The sequence below is a fragment of the Bombus vosnesenskii genome, unplaced genomic scaffold (genome assembly GCF_011952255.1).
Source record: "Bombus vosnesenskii isolate JDL3184/JDL3185 unplaced genomic scaffold, Bvos_JDL3184-5_v1.1 scf7180000013295, whole genome shotgun sequence".
Lineage (NCBI taxonomy): Eukaryota > Metazoa > Arthropoda > Insecta > Hymenoptera > Apidae > Bombus > Bombus vosnesenskii.
Window position 1 is genome coordinate 7,236,617 of NW_022882946.1, and position 14,844 is coordinate 7,251,460.

The window sequence follows — 14,844 nt, forward strand, 5'->3', positions numbered from 1 at the left end:
CGAGAGGAATAGACTATAGAGATAGAGTTTATGTAGGTGGTAATGCAACGAGGGAAGGTTTACAAGGTACTAACATTGTCGTTGCTTCGAGAGTATGCAAGTGGATCATGGATTGCTCATTCAGTTCTAAGTTAGTTTAGAAATACGTTTGGAGATATTGGAAAGCGGGGAACAAGATACGAATGAATTTATGGGTGAAATCAACTTAACCGTTTAAGGTTGAGTGTTATCAGAAGTCGTAGGAGGAAATGGTAAAGATACAGTTCACTGTTTCTGGATATCTGTTAGCGTCGTTACACGAGAAATTTATCTGCGTGTATAACTGTGAATCTGTCGAAGTTAAAAAATATTTCGGCGATCTTTTGGTGTGTTTGATCGTTCACATTAATTTTTGTTATTTAGAAACGAATAAAGTTCACGTTAATATTGTTTTACGCAACTTTTGTATTTAGTATTTCGTATTTAATACGAATTAATTAATAAATATACTTGTTTGTTTCTTTAACTTCTCACGCAGCTGAAGATTCTGGTATTTATCGTGTACCCCGTGACTGATTGTGTTCCACTGACGTTCTTAAAATATGACTTCACGGTTAACAGGTAAGATTGATTTATTGTACTAAGGCCACACGCTGCAACGTATACAAATCCTTCTCTGCGATATTGGTTTGGTGTTTTAAGTTAATCTTCAATCGGTCTTTTCTTACAACGATGCAAATTCCGAGATAAATTAAAAAAAGAAAACAGTTTTTGCAACATCGTCCCTTTTTTCCAGCTTTTCGATCTATGGAGTTGATCAATGTGGTTTCTCAATGCCTCAGCTGCGGCTGGCATACTACTGTGGTAACAGTCGTGCTTTAACTACTCGGACATACAAACGACAGACCGCAAAAGTCTAATTACTAATTACCAACGACGACACAAAACCCTTGCCACAAGGATGGCGCGAGCTTAAATCAACCGCAACATCACCCCGATGTAGTCGCTTGTGTTCGAGTCTCCGCGAGTTCCAGCTCGCCCTCCACGGCATAAATCATTACACGAGCTCTGTAACGTTAACCTCCGCCCGTATAAACACCAATAAATATGAGACTGTGTAACGGGGTATTAAAGAACCCTGGCCGAAGTACCATCAACCACGAAACTCGAGAAGCAAAGAAGGTTCTCGTCGTCGTGGCGATATTTATTTTCAGCCTGTGAGCCAGAGAGTTCCTGCGACGTCGATGGGGACGAAGGTAAGGCCAAGGGGACTGGTTTCTCTTTCCACCTCCTCCCCCACCTTTTTCCGCCTCCTCCAACTCTTCGTCTTCGTCTTCTTCTTCTTTTCTCCGCGGTGTACCAGCATGCGCTGCGGCGCATCGCCGCAGGGACCACGTGAAACGCGATGCAGCGCGTTTTCTTCGTCGCTCCGAGTGGAAGTCGTCGAGCGATCCGCATCCTCTCGGCGTAGTACACTGTTTGAAAACCGCTGTGTGACAGAGACAGGCTCGTATTTTCCTTTTTTTTAAGCTTCTAAGTCCGTAGAGATTCTTCGTTAGAATATTATTTACCTATAAAATTGCTTAAGTACAATAGTTTCGAAGTCTTTAAGGATCCTTCATTAGAGTATGTATTATTTATCTATCTAATTATTTAAGTCCTTAAGGATCACTCGATAAAATTTTGTTTAACCGTTAGAATGATTTACAAGTAGGATAACGTGTAGATGAAAGATGTTTCTTTTTCTCCTTGCCATGCTGCAATTCGTCATCACCTTGAAACGTAAGTGAGAAACTTAAGTTTAGGAAAAAGTTCGGATTATTGAATTATCGTTGTTGAACTATGTATTCGAATTAGTACGGATTGGTCAAAATTTCGTAGCCATCTTCTTCTGGTACAGCTCTTTGCGCGTTTCTTCGTTGACGGAGGGCGGCTACCATACAACAACCATGCTCGTCGCCCGGAGCGACGATCGACGGTTTCGCGCCTTTGACGTTTATGAATGTAGAGTAACGGTTGAATATATACGGTGTGGTTGTTTGTTTGGACCTGGTTGGTCCATATATTTTAATTGACACGCGGCCGCTGGAATCGGGGCGACGATAAATCCTCCAGGTAGGAGGGAATGCGCAGAGGGTTGCTTGGGGGGCGTGAAGTAACGCAAGGAGAGTTGTTAGCTGGAATAAGTGGCGAAGGTTGATTTTTTGGATGCTGATGGAACTGGTGGTAGATCGGTTGAAGAGATGTAACAATAGGCGATACGCGTTATGCGTACTTTTCTTTGGTTTATGATTTGCGTAATTTATTTTATTTAGAAATTGTTGTGTATCATCGATGTGGTAAGTGCTTTTAGTTGATTTATTCGTAGCGAATCCGAATGAAGATTTAAGATATAATTTATTTAATTAGAGAGTTGATATTACGAGCGTATTTGTTACGAGCTTTCACTTGATTTATCGGTAATAAATTTCAAGGAAGCTGTAATATTCCATAATGTATATAATTAAAAAGCTGTTACCACAGTTGTGATAGGTAATTGCACGTGGTATATCGATCATGAATTTGGACGAAGATTCCATTTGTTTAATTTAAAATCCATATTAGACGAATGCGATAGATATTCGAGTTTGGTTTAGTGACGATGTTTTTGAAAAACGTAATATGTAATTCACTTCTCTTGGATTTATTGATGACGAATTTAAAAATTGATGGATTCAATATTATACAAATAGTTTTAACACGGTTCGAAGTGCAAAGTAAGAAAAGAAGAACCGATTGTGAGTTGAAGAAGTTTTATGTTAGTGTACATAACAACGATCGACCTTTGAATACCTTTGGGCGATCGATTAGCGTATGCAAATTCTATTAATACAAATACGCGTATGAACGTAGTTGTAATTAACTTCGATCATACTTGCACACTAAATTGCGAATAAAAACAATGCAGAAATAATCAATTTCCTTAGCACTGTGCTCTAAATTTTCTTGTTTTCTAATTTTCTATTTTAATTCGACAGTTATGTAAGCGTAAACATTCAACTGCTCTTGTTTCGTTACGTTGCATAATTAATATTATATACTGGTACATAATCGCGATAAAATATGAACGAAGATAGGCAGAACTAGCCGGAGAAAGTGAAAGAACACCGCAGCAACGATTTCAGCAACAGCTGTCCCGTCGAGTTGGGGCCTTGAATCGCAAAAATGAACTTGTTTGAATATCTATGTGTATATTTGTGTGTTTGTGTGTGCGTGTGGGTGTGTGTATTTGAGCGTAGAACGTATGGTCTAAATGAATGGGTCATCAATATGCATACAAATGTAGAATACAGACATGCATTAGGATAATGAACATGACGCCGCAGGGTGTTTGCTGAAGGACGCTTTAATGCGCCTAGACGACACGCATCATTGCAATACATGGACGACAGGAAATAAGGAAGCATGTACGTAAATTGTATTTGCTTGGTGATAAAATTAAAAGTCCTGGAAAGAAAGGCATTTCTAATAAAGCGAATGGTTTTCTGTAAGTAATATTGGGTTGTTAACATTCAAACTGAACTTACAGCGAAGGAAACGTAAATTAGTAGAAAACACACGTGTTTCTTGGAGAAGAGTTGAGTAAGAAATGTAGATCAGGAAATGGAGGACCTTTTGCTCAGACTATATTACAGAAATTACTTAAAGGAGTCAGTAAAGAAATTGTAATTTAATTATTTATCTGTACATTTTCTCCGAAGTAATTTCCTTCTTTCGTTTTTCTCTCATTCGAATAAAATATCAAACACACTTTTTCAATCGGAATAATTTTTCCAACATATAATTTCAAATTGAAATACAGAAACCTTCACCTTTAAATGATTAAAAACATGTTTCACGAGTCGCAGATGATACAGCGCTACATAAATATTCATAAATACGATGTATATGTTATATGAATAAATATCTTTCTTTGATCTTACTAATCCTCCGTTGAATTTAACTCGATTAAGCTCACCAAGTGTATCCAGTCGCACAAACAGATTAACTCGAGAAAGCGACAAACAAGTGTACACGCGGAAGTGGATTCAGACCGCACAGAGCAGACCGCGATGCAGGAAGGGCGAACGATCTTCTTACGAAAAGATGGTAGTGGCCGCTTTGTGCGACGTTCTCCGTAACATTTGTGTGCACAACGGCGGCACCCTGCTCCAAGTGACCAGCTGCATGCACGTGTGCCAAGATGAGCTTCGCCGGAGGCTTCGACCGAAGAAGGGGTCTAACACGTTCTGAGGACACGCGCGTGTCCTCAGCGCGTGTACGACGTCGCAAACTAGAAGTCTGCCGGTAAGTTTGCGTGGACGTCCGATCGCCTGCAGGCATCGTCGTATGCAAATTCCCCTTGTTGCTGGGCAATCGAGCACGCGTTTCCGTAAAACGTATCGTTGCACGTGGAAATCCTGCCAATGGGACCGACCGCGTCGATACTATCGGCAATCATTACGAAAACGAACTTCTTCCTTTTTCTGCGTTTTCTTTTCCATTCGGAGTCCGATGAAGCGACGATTAACTCTTTTTTATCGAATCGCCTGTGGCCTTTGAGAATTGAAAGAAGAAATTACGACTATCACATCGATACATGTAATGAATCGAGCAGGCTATGTTTTCGTATGGAAATTTCGGGTTAATTGCGATTCGCTGTCGTCTCTTGTGATCGAACGATCGATGATTCTATGGCTCGTTTATTTCCTTTAGCTCGTCGATGTTGTTACAATCAGTGTACGTATCGAGAAATAACGGAATGACCAACTGCGACATAATTTCGACAAACTGCGATAAAATTGTAAAATGTTGCATTAATTTGGTCGGGATGGTGACCTTCTCTTTATGTGACTTCATTATAAATGATTCATCACTGATGGGGTGGAACGCGATGTCGGCCTCGTCTGAATAATATTTGTAATGGAATGATATTTTCGTGATCGTTCGTTACCTGCGACAGCAACATTATCACGGTAATCATTTGTTTGATGACATCGACAGAATCGTAACGTTAAATTAAATAACGTATGTGGTGATGTTCAAATATTTCTTTATATCTTTGATTCACGATTCGTAAGATTAATATTTCCATCGGAAAGAGTAATTGTTAATAATTACTAGTAACAACTATTGTTGCTTCTTCATATTAGATGATCCTTTATATGTACTTCAATTCCTAGAATTGTAGTATCTTCGTTGTCTAATCTATAATTTATTACAACCGATTGGTAATGTTTTCATAGATATTCAAATATATACTTTCTTTTTACAGTCACAGTTTCATAATTATTTTCGTTGATTTGCTTCATAACTAAACGCCTAGTTCTTTCTAGCTACTAAACTATCCTTTTCCTACGTATGATCTCTTTGCATTTTTATTCAGTCTTCAACTCTCAATTTCAAATTTTAACAAAAGTCGTCATTTCGAATCGCGACCACGTCCCCGTCTAGAGTTCTGTGAAAATTTCTTCTCTCTTGGCTAACTACATTCGTTATGACTATCGAAACACCCACAAGGCAATATTCTCGTGTTCAAATATCTACGTGTACTTTCGCTTCACGACTTGTGATAACTATTTTCATCGATCGATTCATATCGTTCTTCGTACTAGATCACTCCTTCTCCCATCTACACTCTACTTCGATTTTTTCACGAATCATGTTCACTCTCTAATTTCTGCCAATAATCAGTTGGAATCGCGCTCACACGTTCACCCGGAATTCTATTACAATTTTCTCTTTGCCGGTTAACAGCGTTCATTACGAGCGTTGAAACATTCACGCGGTAATATTCGTCGGAACAAAGGAATCCTTGGGTCGAGTGAGCGTCGTTTTCGTGGCCCAGAAGAGTCGTGTTAACCCTAGCCGGAGTCCACCTCGAGCTACCGCTTCAGGGTCAACGTCACAGCCACACGATTTGCTGCTAACGTAAGTTTATAAATTCAGGAAACTCGAGGTTCTCGGGTCGCGTATACATCGTGCATAAGCATGGTGGGGTGTTCGGTTCGTTGTGGGGACCAATTGTACAAGAAACAAGAGTCGTGTCGGCTCGTACTTGACTCCGAAAGCGCTGAGGACACCGATAGCTGCGGGCCACGGCGAATGCAAATTCGAAAATGCCTCATTTTCGTTCGCGAATAGCATTATTTTAAACGCCCCGGGCTACGCCGCAGTCAGAAGTCGGGACTTCTCTCCTCTCCGACTGGCGCGGCTACCGCGAGAAACGCTTCCTTTTTTCTCTTCTCGAGGAGAGAACACGTTGGCTCGGGTGGTCTTGATTGAGGGGAATTTATGGAGATGCAAGGATGAAAATGTGGATCGAGAGAAGGAACGTTGCAAGGAATCGGTTGTAATGAATGCGTGTTTGTTTTATGAAGCTTGTTACGGATACGCTGTTGTTCTATGGAACTTGTAGTATTTATGAGAATTGCATAACATGGAGGAACGTTACAAGGGCTGCGAGGAGCGTCGTGAATAATTGGTCGTAATTGATGCGGCATAAAGAATGTCGGTTTGCTTTACGAACGTTGTTATGAACACAGTGTTTTTCCGTGCTGAATTTGCAGTATTTTCGAGAATATGAAAACAGCTGAAACTGACGTTATATAATAAACATACGACGCATAAATTATCTATATACATAGATGGAAAGAGATTTTCCAAGAAAATTTCTGTGCAAATGTGCAAAGTACAAAAGCACGATTTTAAGAGTTGCTAGATACACAGCTTTGTAAATATAGAAAGCATACGTAACACATAAAAAATGTTGTTTAACGTCTCTTATTATTCTTAAGGCATTTTACAAGAAACAAAAATTCCACGTATTCTTCGAGGAATGACCTCCCTAAGAACAGTAATACACGTATAACGCTGAAAAAGAAAAAGTTCATTTTTATAGTTGAACTACTCTAATCTATACGTAAACTTTCGTAAGTTTCTAAATGTTCAGATTCCCTAAATTCCCTTGTGAATAAATAATGTTGAGAGTTTGTTTCAAGTCGAAAAACGAAGTGTCTTTCTTCTTTTTAAGGAGGCATTTAATATCTTTAAAAAAACATTTGAATAATTCGGCGCTTGGGAAGCTATCTGCGTTAATGCGCGCATCTGTCGTTAGTGCATTTCATTAACCCTTCGTGTTCATAAAACGACCATGAACATGTACCTACCCGCGTGGTCTTTGCATTGCAAACACCCGTGGCTCATTAACTTCCTCTTTGCTTTTCGTTTGCATCGATTTTCGGTTCCAACCAGTTAGTACCATCTGGTCGTTGAGAGGGCTTTGCTCTCGATTCACAGCTGTACGTGTATAAGAGCTGTTTCACTGCGAGGAACATTCGATTGTGTCGATTACGATCAACAATCTGTTGTTGTAATTACGCTTGCTCGCTTTGATCCGCGCGTTCCAGAGATTCCACGCATTGCATGTTCTTTCTGTACTTATTAAGAACTTACTTGACGAAGACGTCGTTACGATGAATATGCGTTTTTGTCATTAATGAACAGATCCTCTTCATTCAAGGAGATTCAATAAAGAATTTTGTTGATATTTTTCATCTCTATTTCTTTATTCATTTAGATTTTACAATTTTATAGAGTACGAAGAAATTAAGGAATTTATAGTATTTATAGTAGAGTACGATGAATTAAATAATTTGTCTTGAAATTATAGAATTTCTTGTGTATTTCAAACTTGTGCAGTAGGCTTGTATATCGTTCTGATACATCTTTTGCATCTTGACAAAACGATATTATACTTTTTAATAAATTATGTTTGGTTTTAAACGGGTTGAGATGATCAATTAAGATCGAAGCAATAATCGTGTCACTTTATCTTTAACGTGTTTAAGTCACAGATTTGCCCGTATTAAATAATTGATTACCCGTAATCGTCTCACCTTAAAACTGCAAGAAGAAAGAAAATAAAAAAGCCTATTTACAAGCATCTCTGCTATTTATTGTCAGCAAAACTTTAAATAATCCCTCATTAACATGAGCTCGATGGTTTGAAACGAGCAAGCATACTGTACAATCACAGCTTCATTAGCCGTACTAAATCCTCGCAAAACAATTGCTCACGCTTTCACCGAGTCGTAAAAGACGTTCAAACAAAACGCCATTACGTTAACTACATACCACTTACGTCACCTCTAATCGTCACTCACGATCGCTTTTCAAGCGTGTCTACGCTCGCGTCTTCCCTGTTGCTCGTCTCGTCGCCGTGCGAAATTATTTCGTTCAACCTTCGAAATCCATTCTCCACGTTCCCCTGTAATTCCGCGCGGCTGGCTTTCACAGAGTCATAAATTTTCAGTACGTGCCACGCGACTATTCGACAGAGGGAAACGGCAGGAAAGACGTTAACGATCCGCACCGACGCCGGTAGGTACCAGCCGTAACTCGTAACCGTCTTTTCAGAGAAATTAGTCGGTGTGACCTGTCGTTATTTAGCGAGGATACCGCGCGAAACGCGTGCTTTAAAGGGAAACCCAGCGTTCTGCTAATATGTCACGTATATCCTTGTGCATTTCCGCCGAGGCAGCACGGATTTTCGCGCTTCTCGCGGCTGGGAAACTGGAACGACGCGATTGAATTCTTTGTATTTTATACAGTTGCTCTCGGGAGCATTTCAACACTTGTAGAAACTTTTTACGAATATGTTACGTGCGTTGTACAAAGCATTTTACAATTTCATTGACAGCACGATCACGAGTATCATGATGGTATTTGTAAAACGAATTTACAAATGTATAAAGAAGTTATATGTATACCGATCTTTTATTAAGCGCATATTTGTAATAATTGTTATAATTCTATATACATTTTCCAATTGGTTTAAACTTTTACCGATGTAATTACGGAATGCAACCGTTTTTCATTACGTACTAATGATATTTTAAAAAGTTTCATATGGAAGATATAATATATTCGTAAATATCTTTCGGGGTAAATGTTCGAAAACTTTCGTTTCTGTATCAGAACAGCAGCTAGTTTGTATAAGCCTGTTACACAAGTTAGATACGAAATATAAATTCTATAGTTACAAGAAAAAATATTTGATTTATCGTAATTCTATGAATATTTTAATTGCGTCAAACTCCATAAAAATGATAGAATTTGAGTTAGAGACAGAAACAGTTCCATAGCTTAAACCAAGATTATTTAATTAATCGTAATACCACCGTAAGCGTAATTTCGTTTCTGCAAGAGTAATGTCTTCCGGTAAGAGAACTGCTAGGAAAGATACAGCATTTACATGCTCAAGTACTACTTATGATTGTTCATACGTAAAGATTTCCAACATTATCCGTCACCTATATAATTACGCATTTCTGTCGAGGCTACACGAGTTTTTGCATTTCTCGTTTTCTTTCACGCGACTCGCGAAAACTGGTACGACGCAATCGAATTGTTTGTATTTTACAAGCGTTCTTGCGTCGATCAGCGACGCGTGAAAACGACCGCGTTCTCCATTTTTACAAGTGTCTTTCGCTGGCGTTCGTCGCCTCCGATGAAATTACCGCGTGTCCGGACGATAATAAATCCTGTATTCGATTAATCGAACCGCATACCGATGGAAATCTGGTTTTCGACGATGAAATATCGCTGAAAGGATCGCCACTTTCCTCGTTCATTGGATAAATGAATTTCACTCGACGATCTGCTGGATTTGGAATGATAATGAATTTATCATAATGAGGTGGCACGTTCGGTTGAAAGTGGGTCCTCTATTAGCGAGAAAAAGCAAGTAAGTAAAATATCTCGTTTACTATAATGCAATAGCGACGGCACGATCTCGTCAAGTTGCGTTTTATCAACTTTCATTCGACTCGACTGGAGAACCTGGTTCGTGCAATTATCAATCGAGGACGAATTTGCGACTTGTGATCTTTGCTTCGTATATTTTCATGACAACAGAATACAGGAGAAAAACATTACGCTAATTCGTGAATAACTTGCTATTTGCACTACTCGTATACAGAGAGTTTGTGTAGCTGTGTAAATTTTAAATACGCATTGAACGATTGATGGGAAATTATCATTGTATTATTAGAAAGTTATTATTATTAGAAGTATCACAGGAAACTGAATGAAATATTTATCGAAGATTCTCTTCGTCTAACACGAAATCTTTTCTAACGTCAAATCTCCATCAAGATTTCATTATCCTCTACAACGCCGGAAATATTTGGACTGCAACAACTGAACGAATAAATAAAATTCCGCTAGCAATTCCTAATTCTCAACTTGGAAAAATTCATTATTAAACGGTATTATTTTTATATAGAACTCCCTTGGAAATTAAATCGACAACGATGGAAGATCGAGTATGTCGACTGCGGAAAACCGGAAGAAGGCCCCCAACGCGTATCGTTTCGTTAATTAAAAGATCAAAGGGTTATCGCGATTTTTGTCAGGACGTCCGCCGAAGAGCGTCCTTGACTAACGGTATACTTCCTGCTAGCGAGCTTTCGCACTGACCCACATCCGCCAGTTCGCGAGTAACTCGTTGGTTTCGTTGATTGAGGATCGGTCAGGAATGGCACGGTAGTTATTACGGAGTTTAATAAGCGTCGGTGTGCTTTCACGAGATAGATGAAGCCTTCTTAGTTAATCGTGTGCACGTCAGAAGGATGTGATGTAATGAAGATGAAGAAGGAGAAGAAGAAGAAGAAGAAGAAGATGTAGAAGGGGTAAAGGGAGAAGAACTGGACGGGAATGTGTCGCGTGTAGATCATGACGCTGGCTTTGTGGAGAAAGATGCGAAACGACGATGAGCATGCTGGATTTGTAAACGTTTCTTTAGCGAGGTAATCAAGCAGAAGCAATTTTCCTTGATGAGTAGAGAATTTTAGCATAGAAGTTACTTCAATTCTTGAGGGAGCTTATGGCGAAGAAACGCGGCGGAATTTCCGCTGGAGAATGTACTCGTGTTAGTTACGATTAATATTTAAATCTTGGTTCGTTATAATTTACTCGATTTAAAAATCATTATAGTTATTGTATTACAAGAAGCAAAATATATGTTGGGTACTTTGAAGACTTCATAGCGAAGTTTCGAAACAATTTAAAGAAAATGTATTTCCATAAAATTAGCAGTTTTATAAATAATACATAATAATGCATTAGTTATTTTGGTAGGATTCTGCAATTTATCGGCTAGCTTTGAAAGCTTCTACAAGTCTTACCACTTTCTGCGACAATGAATCTTTGCTAGTAATTTTGGAGAATACTCGATTTCTTGTTATTGAAAAGCATTTGTAAGGACCCGAGTAAGTGACGGTTCGGCGAATGGATTTAAACGTAGCAATTAAGAATTCTGGCTTCTTACCTGCTTTCTATTGATACAATTTTGTCCTGTTGAAAAGCTTTTTTCCTTTTTAACTTTATCGAGTCCTTTTTAATAGTAGAGTACAACGATGTTTCGATAGAGTTCAGAATTGTTTGACAAATTATAGCATTCCAGAAATCTTCCTAAAGGATACTTTCGAACATACTGTCCTCTTAATCTCGTCAGGATACCTTGGTTTCTATCTATGATTAACATTTATTCCAATATAACAGAAATTGATAATATATTCACACGAAAATTGAATATGGATTAGTAGAAAATACCACAGAAAACGAATAACGTTATAAAATGCAAAACGTCCGCTTGCAGAGAGTGTGGCACGTATGTACAAAAACTCTTGACTTCATGCGTCACGTTGCAAGAAGCGGCAAAAAGTCGAAATGTCAATGACGGTGTGTCCGCCAGGTAAGGAAAACATGGCAAAAAGATGAACGCGACAGAAGGAGGTAATGTCGCTGAAGGAGTAACGCAAAAGAAACGAAGAGGCGATCGTGTATTCATTGTCCCAGCGATTATCCGTGTACGGTTGCGCAAATAAGCTGAAAAAAGGGAAAGAAAAAGGCTGACATGGCGTGAAGAGCAGAAAGCTGGTGGCACGAGGTACAAAAGAAGGCAAAAGAAAGGAAAAAGAAAGACGAAAGAAGAGGAGAACGAACAAGGAGAGTGGCTCCTTTCTTTGGTACATGTACGTTGCTTCGATAGCGGATGGTCGAAGCGCGTGCCGACCGGTTTGGCTTGCGCTCGCAGTTACCACGAACACTTACGTAGGTAGTCTGAAATTTATCGATGCCACGGCCTGGCACGTAGTCTCGCTCATCCTTTCAGAGCACACGCCAGCGTTTGTCGCTTAATTCTCGTTTAGAGGAGCTTCAATTAAGCCGCGATACATCATGGAAGGGTAGGCAGCATCAGCGAGCAATCGATCTTTTATTAAGGAAACATGAAAACGCTCGTGTACAGTTTTTTTTGCTGCGTGAGGCAAGGCGTGTGACAAGTACGAAAAGGCTTTATCTTTTAGCAGCATGTAGTAAATGTTGCTTTCCGACAAGATCTTGATTTGGTCATTTCAAAGTCGGGAGAAATAAGTTCGAGAATCGTTTTTGCTTGTACGTTATTTTGTTTAAAGAGTTTCTTCGTTCGTTCGATGATATTCCTGTAGAAACTATATTCTATATCTTTCGTGGTAAAATATGTAAGAACGCGGGTTTTGTCTCATTTTTGTTTACGATTGCAAGTTTGGTTAAACTATCCCGAAATAATTATAGACTGTGATTAATATGCAATGATAGAAATGATGTATCGGTTGAGACGATTCTTGCTTTGAATGGGGATTTTCATTTTAAAATAAGTTCGTCTCGGGACAACATTTATTATGGGATAATCTGATGGAGTTGGTTTTAGTCTTCTCGTAAGTGGGAATGGGTTGTCAATGAATATGCACATTGGGGTATATTTGTATGCAGTCACAGAGACAGAATGTAGTATAGTATTACTCTACAAGCTAAAAAATTTCACTTTGCCTGGAAAGCTAAACTCAATATCAATTACTCAACGCCTGTTTTCAACCAGGCTTACTATTAATTCATTTTACATAAGTCAACTCTTAACACATCCCGTGATCATCACCATCATTAATAAGTGTTAGCGGGTCTTACCAGCTTGCCATGTCAAAAAAAAGAAGACTAAATACAGTGTACGGAACGCTGCAAACGCTATAATTACCTTTAATTATTTCTTGCTAATGATTTACACCAGCTGTCAACCCTTTAAAGTAATTGTATTGCGATAAGGAGTATAACTCGCATCGAACGGCGTTTGTTCAAAGACGAGGGTAAACAAAAAAGTAAGTTGATAGTTAAACCGAGCGTTGCAAAGGTAGCGTTATTAAAAGCTAGTTAGCGAGTAATACGGCCATTATTTTAACTATGTATTCGGTATCGGGCAAAGTTGTTCTAATGATCGACTAACTGTACGCGATAAAACAAATTACACAACTTTCAACGAATCGTTACAGGTAGTTGAATCTCGCGTGCGAAAACAGCTTGTACGATACAAGCACTCGAACGATCGCACGAGTTTAGCGTTACTTTACCAACAGCTAGGCTATTCTCACATCGCGATTGTTTGGACAATTAAAGAGCGACTAACGGTGTGACTCGGTGTCATCGTCGACTTTTTCCTTTATGCAACATTAATCTTCTGTAATCCCATGGATTACGACTACGCATTGAAAGCACTAAATGTTCGTCAGATTTGCACCGTTTCATCCTACGCGTGCTTTACGCGTGATTTACAGTGTACTCGCGGATAAGGTTTAATCGCGTCAACTCTATCTGACAGCGTAGAATTTATCAGCGTCTCGTATTTTTGCCCGAAATCCAGCATCCTAACAGTCCGCTTCGCCTACGGAAAGTCCCCTTTTATTGGCGAATAAATCCCTGTCGGGTTTCTATATATTTTTCATTGATCACGACAACCGCGTACACGCGCACGTGCAGCAAGCAGCCGCGATGTAAATCTTTCCGAGCCTCGTCCATCCTAAGAGATCTTAGCACTGTTGATATCTAAACGTGTATCCTTGCAGTATTTGTTTTAAACTGTTATTCGATAGACTGTCTGCTCGATTACGAGTTTTGGCGTTCCACGCATTTTATGTTGCATTATGATATTATTGAATTGAAAAATTTGGTACGAAGATGTTTGGTGTTATGCATCGAGTTGTTAGAATATGAAAGGAGATTGGGTCCATGAATTTGGGCACGTTCCATTTAAGCACGTTTGGACGAAACGCGGAGATTAATTCTTTCCATTAGATTTGATGAAAGCAAACGATGCACCGTGAAATTATACCGCTGAATTGTTAGTAATTTGACAGTTTTATATCTCTCATGAATCAATGTATATATTATGATTACTGCTGCTATGTATTATCAGATCCTGTAGTTTCGTAATTAATACCGCGAAATCGTTTGTAGCAATCTTTATTAGACAGTTAACTCACTATCGTCCTCTTAAAGAGACGGTATCCATCTATAGAGTAAATTGAATTAACCGCTTGCCTTGTAATATATCACGATACTAATGATATTGTATTACTAATTGATACTACACGCGATATGGATTGAAATTCAAACTTGACAAACACAAACGAGACTCTCGCATAATCCACAACTATAATATATAAGACTCTCGCTATCCCACGGCGAGGGGTTAAGAAACCCCACCAATAAATACAAATTACCTATCAGGTATAAAGTAAACTACCACTCGAGCCAACAAAAAGCGCTTATTATCGCTCAATTATACCGCCAACGCAACATACGTCGTAACATTCTTAAAAACCGATCGAACACGATCCTCGGAGAAAACATATTCGCTCGGCACAGCCACGACCGATTACAACAAATTTTATCGGCCGAATCGGACATAACTTTGGCCAACACTGGCACAAAGCGGCGCGGCCTAAACGCTTGTCGCGAGTCAGGACTCTCCTG

The 14,844-nt window shown here is 39.2% G+C and overlaps 1 protein-coding gene across 2 annotated transcripts in view; it reads right to left on the reverse strand.

Annotated features, from left to right (window-relative positions):
* Positions 1-14,844, reverse strand: part of LOC117233154 (BTB/POZ domain-containing protein KCTD1) — a 39,917-nt gene that overhangs the window by 17,861 nt on the left and 7,212 nt on the right. Inside the window, exon 1 of one of the 2 annotated variants that reach the window (XM_033493175.1) lies at positions 3,977-4,238. The exons of the other annotated variant lie outside the window; for it this stretch is intronic. The gene's annotated coding sequence lies outside the window, so the exon portion shown is untranslated. Of the gene's footprint in view, positions 1-3,976; positions 4,239-14,844 lie in introns of those variants that run through there. 2 annotated transcript variants of the gene reach the window in all.